Raw genomic sequence first — 13,939 nt, forward strand, 5'->3', positions numbered from 1 at the left:
CAGAGGTCTGAAGGTTTTGTGCCAAAATTGACTGCTACTTGGAAGTATTCATAATTCTCTCCACCTTAATTAAAGCCCCAGTTCCAGCTGAAGAAAAGCAGCCCCAAAGCACAATGTTGCCCCTGCCATGCTTCATTCTGGATACAATGTACTTTTGGTGATGCATAGTGGGTTTTTTTCTGCATCAAATATAGCTTGGGGAATTATGGCCAAAAAGTTCAATCTTGGTCTCTCCAGATAACATATTTTCCCACGTGCTTTTGTCAGACTGGATGTGAGTTTTGGAAAATGTAGCTGTTTTTCTTTGTAAGAAAAGGCTTCATCTTGTCACCCTACCCCACAGCCAGACATACGAAGAATACGGGACATTGTTGTTACATGTAGGATATAACCAATACTTACCAGAATCAATGCAGCTCCTTTAATACTACTATAGGCTTCTTGGCAGCCTGTTAAACCAGCTTTCTCCTTTTTTTCATCAATTTTGGAGAAACATTCAGTTCTTGGTAATGTCATTGTTGTGCCATATTTGCCCCACTTGTCGATGACTGTCTTCACTGTGTTCCATGATATATCCAATACATTGGAAATTTTTTGTACCCTTTTCCTGACTGATACATTCCAACAGTGAGATCCCCTTGATGCTTTGTAAGCTTTTTGCAGACTGCAGCTATTGCTATAAGAGGCAACTGAGAAAATGTCAGAAAACTCTTACTAGAACAGCTGAACTTAATGTGGGCTTGATCAGAGTCATTTTAATTGATGGCAGGTATGGACTAACTACTATTTAATATCAGTTTGAATATGACTGGTTAATTCTGAACACACTTACATCCCTACTTATAAGAATACGTGCAAACTTATGCAACCACGTTATTGTAACTTTTTCATTTTTCCCCCGTGAAAGACTGTTTTTCAGTTGAATTGTGTAAATTTTTTTGAAGTGATTTATCTTGGTCTGTTGTGTTGTTTTTTTTACATCTCAAGGTCCTGGTATTTTAATGGGGTGTGTAGACTTTTTATATCTACTGTATTTTATTCCAGTATCCAGTCTGTATAAACGTTTTTAAAAAATCATGGTTACAGAGTGATTGCTGAGAACCCTCTCCTAATGAAATAAGATTTAGAAGGAAGGACTGTACCAGAAATAAACAGCAACCTGAGTGGAATAGGCTGTATAGAACCTGTCTCAGTGTCACCAATGGTATATTCAATCCTGAGTTGGGATATGATATATCACTTCCAGTAATATTAAAGGCAAAGTTAGGGGAAAGGTGTTCTTATGGGGCAATATTTTATATATTTGTTGATTCTCATTTGGACCTACAAAATTTATTGGACCATTATTCCTCAAAATAAAAGTATTATATTTAAGAAGCTTGGATCATTCTAAATCCATTTAGCAACAGAAATTTACATGTATTCTGTATTTTAAAGCTGCTTTTTTATATCCATTGTACAACCATACTTACTTTTATTTGCCATCTGCCCAGTATAATATATATGCGGTTTTCCCACACATTTAATTTCCCCCAAAATAAACTGCATGTAATTGTTTTCTGCAGTGCTATATGTTTTGTATTGTCAGCCTTGAATTGTCAGAGTTGTATCTACTTCTGAAGCAGGGTGTATTATAGCATTTCAATAATATGTTGTTCTTTGCTCCTGTCTGGAGTACTCCAGATTTCTTTTACATGGGCATTCATTCCTTAATTTGTGTTTTATTGTTTAAAAAAACCAATAAAATGTGATTAAATAGATACAAATCATTTACATTTAAAAAGTATTTCAATCTCTTTGTTCTTCCCCTAATGCAAAATGTTAGAGATGCAAGATTTTTAAAAATAGGCAAGCAAAGAATTGAAATTATTTTCTTCACTATCATTCATTAAGAACTGTGCCTTTTAACCAAGATGAGAAAGATTCTTTTTTTCTTGTAGAATGTAAATTTTATTTTACAGATTTAAAGGTTTATGTCAAGATTATACAATCTTATATTACGTTTAAAATTTAGCCATAATAGGTTTGATTCTTGAAAAAAATATGAGGAAAAGTGCCATTCTGATCTCTAGTATAATCTACTATAATTTAATGCCATTAATGTGTGTTTGACCACATTTATTCCAGGTTAGACATGGGTGTTTTTGTTCACCAGGGAATTCATTTCCCTTGGATTTATGCTGATTTCCACTAGAAAGAGTGCAACTACGATGGACAATAGAACATTTAATTGTTATCTTTTTTATGGGCAGTCACATCACTATTTCTAGTTCAAGTTCACCATAAAAAAAAACCCCTAATGTTACATTTCACAATATATCTAGTATGACTCTGACAAATTCATCCGCTATGTTCATTTAATAATACATGCTTCATTAAGTTCATATTAAGGATCAAGACACCTACAGTTCATGTTTTGTAATGATTCATTTATTATGTGGGAAAATTTATTATATTGAAAGTAGCTTCTTTTCTAAAGGAAAAATATAAAGGATTTTAAAAAATTCTTACAAAATATACGAGCTCCTAGCATGCTTTACTATTCTTTTACATACTATTCATACCTCAGTTAAAGAAGTTTTCAAAGCAGTTTTGAAAAGTAATAACAAATAATTCATATTAATTAGCATAAGCTACATTTCACTAATTTTAGTAAGTGAATTAAACTTGGTTTTATTGATTTAAACTTTCAGTATTGTGTATTTCAAATATATGGTTTTGTTGGCCCGTATAGTTCCAGATTCTTCACTCTTAGGAATGAATCTACATAAACAATACTTTTCCCTTTGAGGAATTGTTCTCCTACTTAATTAATCTGTGGATTTCCGTTTTTTTCCTGTCTTTTTTCTTTCTTTGCCCATTTTATTTCCAAGACTTCTACTTTTCTTCAGTTCTCCTGTGAATTTTTTTTAAAGCTAAATAAAAGTACTATGTGATCAAAATATTTCTGCAATGGTTTAGCAAGATCAGATTTTTCCCCCCTCCATTTTTATAGTATTGCCAAACCTGTCAGCACACCAGAAATCCTGTTTAGGGACATGAAAAAAAATGTAATCGCTAAGAATTGACACCAAATTGATGGGACATAATCAATAGGTATTTACATGGTAACTAAACAGACCCTTTAACAATGTTCAGAAGTGAAATCTGGCAGTCTTGTACTTCACACAAATTTCCAAGACATCTATTAGAAATCTATGCTGCTTTCTTTAGTTCACACTTAGATTTAAGGCAGATAGGAAGTAGTTTCTTTTTTAAAAATAAATCATGAAAGTTTTACAAACCATGTAAAAACGAATGCAAACTACTAAAGAGCAGAAGCAAAAGAGGAAAAAAAACCGGAAAGAATCAAGAAAAAAATCAGGAAGAGGGAGCTTCGACTGTCCTTTGCAGCAAATATAAATATGATTACAAAATTATCTCATACGCCGTAATTACAAAAGAACCTTGACTTTTTTTATTATCCAATTTATTTTCTAGTCATCAAAGTGCATTTTTTTCTGTTTCATGGAAAAGTCTACAAAGGGTTTCCAGGCAACCATAAACATAGGTACTTGTTTTTTCTCTGATCAAAGCAGTTAATTTAGCCATCTCTGCAAATTCCACTATCTTCACCAACCATTCCTCTGCTGTAGGTAATGATGAGTCTTTCCACTTTTGAGCATATAATAATCTTGCTGCAGTTGTCATATATAAAACAATGTTTGGTGACATTTGTAGTTGCCGTTTATTCCAAGAGAAAAGTCTCTAGTTTCAGTTGGATTTTAACTTCTGAAATCTTCTGAATTAATTCACACATTTGTAGCCAAAATGATGTCCACCAAACATGATAGAATGTTGTTCACATTTCCAGCGATTCAGAATACCTTTATATATTATAAATAATATTACCAGTGACAGATATCAATGATACATTATTTTATAATATTAAGTTTTGTAAAAAAAATCTCTTTAAGACTAAAACATAATGTAAATCTCAGTCCTTTCAACCACATATTTTTCCACTCGTGCATTTCTTTATTATAACCAAAATCTTTAGCCTATTTATTGTACATTCTTTCAGTTGTTTTTCTTGTCTCATATTTCAACAAAAGTTTATACAATTTAGCAATGACCTTTGCATCATTAGTACACATTTGTTCATTTTCTACCATTCATCCTTAGGGCAAGTATTTATTTGCTGGATCGTATTGGTGGCCAATTGTTGCATCTGGCTCTAAATGTTAATAAGTCTTATTGCTCTGGAAAACTTGCATATCAATAGAAATATTAAAGTTCATTTAAAAGGTTGACAACAGAGTTATGTCCAGTGCCTGCACAAGCTGTAAATGCTATTTATAGTATCCAAAAGATGAATATTTTTAATTTTTGTTTGTTTGTGAATGAACTAAAGCTGCCTGCTTTTATTTGCCTACAGGGTATATCGCCTTTAGAATTTACAAATAATAAAATGCATATGAAACCATTCAGTTTGAATCAGGAGAAACAAAAACCACAAGGAGACTCAATAGACAAAACAAAATCTTGACTTCAGATCCCTTACATTGTGTCAAGGCTCTTTCCTTTAACTGGTTTATACTCGACACAGCTTATTAAGAATTCTTATTACACACTAGATTAAAGCCACTTTTTATTTTTGATAGTTGATTGTCCTCTATCCAAATAAGGATGAAGTTTCTTTTTATATTTTCTACAGATTAAACCTGATGCTTCTTTCTCCTGCCTTATCCACAGGTTAATGAATACCTTGCTTTGTATTTTTCATACTTAGTGCTAAGTGGCATTAGTTATTGATATAGCAAGCATTCTGGCCGTGGGGAACACCAGCTTCCAATATATCTCCCACACCGTTCTTTTAAAGCAAACATTAACTATTTTAGATCTTGGGTGTCTCACATCTTTGTAACAGATGTAGCTTACATTAAATAATACATTTTACCAGAATTTGCAGATAGCAATAGCACTTAGACTTATATTCTGCTTCACAGTGCTTTACAGCCCTCTCTAAGCAGTTTACAGAGTCAGCATATTGGGTCCTCATTTTATATACCTTGGAAGGATGGAAGGCTGAATCAATCTTGAGCCAGTGAGTATCGAACTGCTGAACTGCTAGCAGTCGACAGTCAGCAGAATTAGCCTACACTACTGCATTCTAACTACTGCCCAGCACAGCTCAGATCATGGATTTGAGAGTATTAAATACTAACATTATTGATTTTAGTGTCTTACAGTGGGAACCCACAATTGCACTAATATAAGCTGTGCTGAGTGAATTGCTAAAAAAAAACACCAATTTCTATATGAATTTTAAGTGATATGTTAATCTTGTCTTGGTGATGTTTAGATACTTTTTAAGGAATATTTCTGTTGTGTGATTTAGTTTAATATTATAATTACAGTAAAGTCAAAATTCCTTAACATCTTTATCACAAAAATGTACAATAGAATTAAACATGATAATGTTTCTCCCAATGCTTCATCCCCCCAAGCCCCATGTTCAGCTTTGCTTCCTTTGATATTAGCAAGTACTGCTGGAGGGAATGAAAAATATTGAATTAGGCCTCATTTAGATCTAGGCCTTATACAGATAAAGCATTGCTTCACCATATTAAGCTTCAGCTTCATATTACTGTTGGTATGTTCAGGCTATCTATGAGAATTATTGCAAAGAGAGTTTAATTTTAAAAAATCTCCATAACTTTTTCTTCTGTAGCTCTTGGAATACTTGCTTTTAAGGATGCACCCTTTTAGGTTCATTCTAGGCCAGACATGTCAAACTCGCAACATCACGTGACATTGCATAATGTATCAGGAGAGTTTTGCCATTGCCGGCAATGGGGTGGGCGCTGCTTCTGGATGACGCATCCGGCCCGCGGATCGGCAGTTTGATATCTCTGTTCTAAAACACAAAGTTGATACAGACAGATAGCACTAATATATATGTTTGTATACATGCATATGCTAACTTTGGTGCCACTCAAATATATTGAACTGACCTCCTTAATTTTCACTCCACATCAGAAAAATACAGATAGCAATGTTCTTGATCATTTTAGATGTTGATATCCTTTACCGTTTAGGTCCTTATCATTTTATTCAAATAGATAAAGATTTGCATCATTATACTGGGACATGTATATTTGCTTTCATTCATAATTCAAAGACTGCCTGGGAAGTAACTCTTTTGTTATGTGTCCAAACAGTTCAGAAGCAAGTGAATGCAAATTATCAATGCATTATGAAAGTCAAAAATAGCGATCACTGCTTGCTGCATGTTTGCAGCAATAGTGCAAAAATGTTTTAATATCAAAATAACTGGAAAATTGTGAGATTCTTTTATGTAAACCTGTGATAAAATTGTTCATGATTTTATATTTGGAAAATGACCTTGGGATGAGAATGGAAATTGGGAATACTGAATACTTTTTTAAAAAAATATTTTTTAAAAGCCTTTTCAGAATGCAGAAAAGATGGAGGCCTTCTAAGCATTGTTTTGATGTACTTGAAAAATATAACTTAATAGCCTTACATTGCTGGTGCATTTATGGTAGCAACTTTCTTAATGCTATGCTTTTTTCCCCTTTACTTCTTATGTCTGTAAAATTAAACACTGTGAAAAAGATTTTCATCAGCTCTCCAGGATGAAATCCTTCTAACTGGAAATGTTGGGAACTGGAGTTTTAAATTCAGACGAGTGCTATAATTGAAACCTTCCACAGTTTTTTAAATATGGAATCTAGGTCTCCTTAACATTATAAGTATTATTGATAGATTTTGCTCTTTTTCTGTCATTTGCACCAGTCATTTCCTTTAGCTCAAAGTGTGCCTGATGCAAAGGTGAAGAATGTGCCAAACCCTACTAAAACTAAATAAAAACAGTTTTGAATGGTTTTCTATCAGAGGTAACATGGGATTTCTGTATTAATGTATTGGGAAGTGACACTGTTAAATGAAACATAGCAGATAAGTAAATTGCAGGATCCAATCTGGGTTGGTCACTGGGACCAGAAGTTTAGTCTTTCAAGCTTTTGGACTCATGCTGGAGCTCATCCTCAGGGAACTTCTCTCTAGCAGTGTGTGGATTGTTGAGCATACTTATCGTTAAGTAAATCTGGCTTCCCCATTGACTTTGCTTACCAGAAGATTGCAAAAGATGATTACATGACCCTAGGACACTGCAACCTTCATAAATATGAGTCAAGTGCCAAGCGTCTGAATTTTGATCACATGGCCAAGAGGATACTACAACCATTGTAAGTGTGAAAAATGGTGATAGGTCATTTTTCCAAGTGCCATTGTAATTTCAGATGGTCATTAAATGAACTGTTGTTTGTTGAGGGCTACCTGTAACAGAGGTAGTTCTTCTAGTCCAACCTCCTGCTTAAGCAGTAGACTGTATACCCATTTCAGACAAATTGTTGTCCAGTCTCTTCTTAAACATCTTCAATGATGGAGCACCCACAACTTCTGAAGGCAAGCCGTTCCACTGATTAATTGTTCTAACTCAGGAAATTTCCCCTTATTTCTAGGTTGGTTCTCTCCATGATTAATTTCCATCCATTAGTTCTGACTTCAGATACTTTGGAGAATAGGTTAACCCCCTCTCTGTGGCAGCCCCTTAAATATTGGGATTGCTATCATGTTACCCCCAGTCCTTTTTTTCATTAAACTGGACATAACCAATTCTTGCATCCATTCTTCATATGTTTTAGCCTCTGGTCCCCTAATTATCTTTGTTGCTTTTCTCTGCACTCCTAGAGTCTCAACAAATATTATCATATTGGTAATTGTGTATAAAACAGAGAATAGCAGTGGGATCTTTGGTGCACTCTGAGTTTGGTTGTTTTCTTGCAGATGTTTCCTTATCCAACTAGGTAACATCATTGGTGCTATAAAAATAAAGAGTATAAAGAATTGCATTCAGCAGAATTAACTGATCCATTGTTATCATTCCTCTATTGCAGTTCTGCTTAATTTAAAAAAATCTTAGCACTTTAAAATTGTTGTCATCTCTGCAGAATTTTTTCCAGAATGTTTTGTAAGATTCATTAAGAATCAGTTCGTGTATTTTTCACTTCTACAGAAAACTCTGCTTATGGTCTAATTGCATAAACTATGTTAGATAGTGCTCTGAGATGACAGATCTCTTTCTATGACTCAGAAAATTAAACCTATCCGGGACAGCATAATCTATGATATTTTCCTTTGGCAGCACATTGCCAGTTGAATATTGTTTAGAGTTTTATTGTCCTTATTATGTTTTTCTTTCTCCTATGTTTGCTTTTGTATGCCACAAAGACCTTCTGGAGAGAGTGGCTTATAAAATTGGGTGGCCAGCCAGTTAGCTAGATAGATAGACAGGCTGGCCACCTGGCAGGAAATATAGACAAATTTGCATCAAGTAATCAGCAAACCTCAGCTGAAATTAATCAGGAATCATCATTTGTAGGAAAAATGCATTTTTCTTGCTTACCATAACATGAATGCATATTTTAGCAATCAGAAAGAGATATAGACTGCATTTTTAGAACATATATAAAATTTAAAGCAATTATTTTTTCCTATCAGTTTAGTAAATTAGCATGTGATGTGATTAGATCCTAAACTATCTTCAATTGATTTAATTGGAGTGGACATTGGAAGGTATTTTTGTCATTATTTGATATGTGCTAAGAGAACAACCAGTATTTCAAAATGTTACTCATTGCCTTTTTGTTTTGTCTCTGCTCTTTTAGTATTTATTCATCATATGTATATAGCTACTCATCTGACAAATATGACTCTCAGTCACACAATGAAAAATATAAAAGCAGTCAATAAAAATTAATGTTACAATTTTTAGAAGTCAAGGAGAGAGTCACAGATATTAACAACAGCGAGACCACCTCAACCACTCACCATTCCCTGGGGCCACTGAACCTAATGGCACAGCTAAGTCTCGGGGAACTTGTGAAAAGTTAACAGGGATGAAGACAGCCTGACCTCAGAGGAATGATGTTCCATAAGGTAGGCACCATGCAAGAGAAGGCCCATGTCCGGCATCCTGCCAGATATAGCTCTTTAGTAGACAGGACCCACAATGTACGTCTTCTGCTGGGAATTGGGAATGATGTAATTGAGAAGAGGCAGTTCCTCAAATAACCAAGCCCCAGGCCATTAAGAGCTTTAAAGGTGAAAACCAGCACTTTAAATTGGACCTGGGGAAAAAACTGGTGACTAGATGCAGCTCACAGAACAGAGATGTAACATATTCCATTCCATGAGCACACATAAGTTCCCAGGTCAGTGCATTCTGTACCAGCTGAAATTTCTGGATACTCTTTAAGGGGACCCCACATAAAACACATTGCAATAACCCATTTGGGAGGTTACCAGGACATGAATGACTGAGCAGAACCTCCACAGAAGCAACTGGTGCACAACATGAAGCTGTGTGAACTCCCCATTAGCCATGACTGCCACCTGCTCTTAGAGTAGGAATTGAGTCCAGAAGAACCCCCCAAGTTATTAGTTTTAGTTATTAGCTCTCTTAATTTAACCTTAATTCCATCTCATTAGGAGAATGGAAAAAAGTCAGATAATACATTAAAGCATTTCTTTCTAATATATGTTTTTCACTAAGTTATAAAAAATTAATTATGAAATTTACTTTAAGAAAGACTGGAAATAATGCATTTTTATATTCTGAAACCCTTCCCCCATGTAATGATAAAATCTTACAATATAAGATCATTACAGATCATTTGCTTAGATCCTGTATGACCTGAAAATGATTTTTCTACTTTCTGGGAGAATCTTGTTTTCAGAAGAGAAGGGCAAATGAATATTGTCATTGCTGATGGGCTGTGTTTTCCTCTTTTGTAGAGGTTGGCTTGACTAAGCTACACATGAGTGGTGGAGTTGGTAATTGTACATTTATACTTGCAGAATATTCTGAAAGCTACAAAGAGAGCAGATCATAAAATGAATTCCTGCAGACTGCTTTATTGAAAACAGTTTTGAATTTGATATTAAAATATGCCGAGAATTGTATTGATTATGGCAAGATACAAATATAAATGAATAAATTAAAAAATATCCCAGATTTTACTATATTACTACTAATGTAGCATAATTTTATAACGTGTAAATAATCTTGCTGATCTTGAATCATTTGCAAATAAATCTACCAAAAACACTTTTAAATTTTGTAAATTATAAATTATATAATTTATAAATATATAAATTATATATTTATATTTATAAATTATAATTTATGCAGAAATCAAGTTATAGGCAATCTTTTTCATCATAGGGTATGCAGTTTAAAAAAATCAGTCTGGCATCTGAAGTGAGGTTATGTCTGTTCTTCTAAGGAAAATGTTGCATTCTTGGGGTTAGTTTAAGGTTGTATGTGTGTATACACACATATGAATGTAACACATGAATAAAGAAATAACCAATACAGAGTGGTGGCTAGATCACTGGACTAGGAATATCGAGCCTCAGGTGCTAGTCCTTCTGTAATTACAGAAGCTGGTTTGATGCGTGATTTGGGGCCTGTTCTCTCTTAGTCTAGACTGGAAAGTTTTTAAAAAAACCTAGATACAGCACTGATCCACCTTGGAAAGCTACAATCTATAATCATCAGTGAGGAGGTTTCCATCCTATAGTGGGCTGGTTCAAACTGATGATTTATTCACATATGTGTTCGTGTGTATGGCAATTGCAAGCTACTCTGCGGGTTTCAGATTATAAATTGCCCAATCTGCCTAAAGCAACACATTAGGTAGTCAAGAATGCTAAAACATTTATTCATTATTTATTAATCAAGTTTGTATAGCTGTTCATCTCACTAAAAGGAAATATCTTAAGTTTTAATTGGAATTGAAGCAAGCATGTTCCCTCAGACACAGAAGGAAGTTTATGTGGCAGTTTGGTTGCTTATAACAATAATTTGAAACTTTTTATGTATTGAGCACAAAGAAAGAAAAAACCATGCCCGTGCAAGCTTCAGCCTTTGACTATAGAAAACTCTCTTCTTAAAAAAAAATGGTGTAACACATAATGGTTAAAGAACCACTTGGTATATGTAATGAACTATCCATTTAATTTTCACCATTGTGAAAATGTTTGGTTTTGCTCATCTTGCCCAACTGTTCCAATATGTTGCTGGGGTCAATGGCTATTCTGAGTGTATGGTGTATGTATGTATAACATACAATCAATATATATTATAATTATAATGATAAACCAATGCTTGGATCACATTTTTTATTGTTGGCAGAAATGTTTGATGATCAATGATAAAATATTCCTTTTCGTTTTGACACCTACTCCGTGGGCAAAATTATTAGGCAAGTTGTATTTTGGAGAATTAATTTTCTTACTGAACAACTACAGTGCTCCTGGTCAATCCAAAATGTTAATAAATCTCAAACCTGAATATTTAAGAAAATAAAAATGAGGTTTTACATTTACCTAGGAGAATGTCTATGTGTGCACAATTATTAGGAAACTATTAGTGTGCAGAATTATGCAACTAAATGAAAAATGAAAATTTATTTGCATCTGTTAAAGTGAGAATAATAAACAACTCAAAATGTACAAATAAAGATTTCTGACATTTCAAAAAAAATATCAGTGACCAATACAGCCACCCTTCTTTTCAATAACAGTCATAATAAGCCTTCCATTCATGGAGTCTGTCACTTTCTTGATCTGTTGACGATCAATCTTTTGTGCAGCAGCAACCACAACCTCCCAGACATTATTCAGAGATGTGTACTGTTCAACATAAACCTCCCATTTAAGAAGGGCCCACAAGTTCTCAATAGGGTTTAAGTCAGGTGAGGAAGGGGGCCATGTCATTATTCTTTCATCTTTTTAATCCTTTACTGGCTAACCATGCAGTGGAGTACTTTGATGCATGTGATGGAGCATGTCCTGCGTAAAAATCATAGTCTTCTTGAAAGATGCAGACTTGTTCCTGTACCACTGCTTGAAGAAAGTGTCTTCTAAAAACTGGCAGTAGGTTTGAGAGTTGATTTTGAGTCTGCCTTCAACCTGAAAAGGTCCAACTAGTTTATTTTTAATAATACCTGCCCTTGTACCCCATCTCCACCTTTCTGGCATCTGAGTTGAAGTGGAGCTCTGTCCATTATTGATCCAACCACAGGCCCATCCATCTGGTCTATTAAGAGTCATTCTCATCAGTCTATAAAACCTGTGAAAAATCTGTCTTCAGATATTTCTTGGCCCAATCTTGCCACTTCAACTTATGTGTCTTCTTCAGTGGTGGTCGGGATTCAGCCTTCCTTACCTTGGCCATGTCTCTGAAACTGAACACCTTGTACTTCTGGGCACTCCAGGTAGGTTGCAATTCTGGAATATGATAGCACTGGAGGATAATGGGTTCCTGGTAGCTTCACTTTGGATTCTTCTCAAATCTTTGGCAGTTAATGTGCATCTTTATTTCTTAACACATTTCTTGTCACCCTGTTGACTATTTGCAACAAAACCTTTGATGTTTCTGTGATCATGTCCCAATATCTTAGCAATTTCAAGCATTCCTCTGAAAGACCTTTTACAATGTTTGACTTTTCAGAATCAGTTAAATCTCTTTTTTGGCCCATTTTGCCTGAGGAAAAGAAGCTGCCTAATAATTGTGCACACCTTGATATAGAGTGTTGATCTCCTTAGGGCACACCCACCCTCATTACACAAATACACATCACTTGATATTCTTAGATCCACTAAGCATTCAAGTTTATACAGCTTGGAGGTGGAAAATATGGATGAAAATGATGATATGGTCAAAATGCTCATTTGCCTAATAATTGTGCACACAGTGTAGTTTTATGTAGGATTTTCCTTCCCCTTTTGTTTGAAGGAGAGGCTGAATTAGGAATCTACATGCATATTCTAGATTTGCAGATCATTAAACTGGTCCTTAGGAGCTTGAAGATATTGTGTTCTACCTTATATGATTGTTAATGAAAAGTTTTCAAGTAATAAATCAGTTATGCCCAGAATAATCTCTAAATGAATTTATAATTAATATCAGCTAACCAACTCTGGTAGCCATATATATCAAAGTCTTCCATTATAAAGGTCAATATGCTGCAAGTAAAATGAATTTTCTAGTGGATTTATATACAAATAGATTTTCATACATGGATGTTTAATCCCCTGTTTTGGTGAAATGTATGCAGTTGTGGTTAGATTCTATACTATTTGTAAGATAACTATACAGTTATTTGTTGCTGAGATAACTGTATAGTTATGCCGTTGTAGTCTCCAGGAGAGACTACAGGAGAGTTTGAATGTTTAAATGTATCTACTCAGTTGCAAAAAAGGAATAACTTGTCCAGTTTTTTTAGTCAAGCATAAACTAATGCCACAATAAAAAAATGTTTTCAGGAAATGTTTAGATTTTTTTCTCTTGGATTTTTTTTTATTTAGAGAATCAAGTATACAGGTAGTTCTCAACTTATAACCATTTGTTTAGTGGCTGTTCAAAGTTACAAAGGCTCTGAAAAAGTGACATGGACTGTTTTTCACACTTACAACCACACCCCCATGGTCACATGATCAAAATTGGGCAATTGGCATGTATTTATGATGATTGCAGATTCCTGGGGTCACGTGATCGTCTTTTGCGACTTTTTGATAAGCAAAGTCAATGGGGAAGCAAGATTCCATTAACAACCATGTTACTAAAGAACTGCAGTGCTTCACTTGGCAAGAAAGATCATAAAACGGGGCAAAATTCACTTAACAACTGTCTTTGCTTAGCAATAGAAACTTTGGGCTCTATTGTGGTTGTAAATCAAGGACTACCTGTAACACATTTTACTATTTACTGATGATAAGCATTTTACCTCTTGTATTTCTACAGTCCATTATTATATAGAGGAATATATTGACATATTTATAGAAATACTGTAGCTTTGTACAT

General features: G+C 34.4%; 1 protein-coding gene across 1 annotated transcript in view; it reads left to right on the forward strand.

Annotated features, from left to right (window-relative positions):
• Positions 1-13,939, forward strand: part of CNOT4 (CCR4-NOT transcription complex subunit 4) — a 74,845-nt gene that overhangs the window by 58,225 nt on the left and 2,681 nt on the right.

This window comes from Vipera ursinii (assembly GCF_947247035.1).
Source record: "Vipera ursinii genome assembly, chromosome: 6".
Classification (NCBI taxonomy): Eukaryota; Metazoa; Chordata; class Lepidosauria; order Squamata; family Viperidae; genus Vipera; species Vipera ursinii.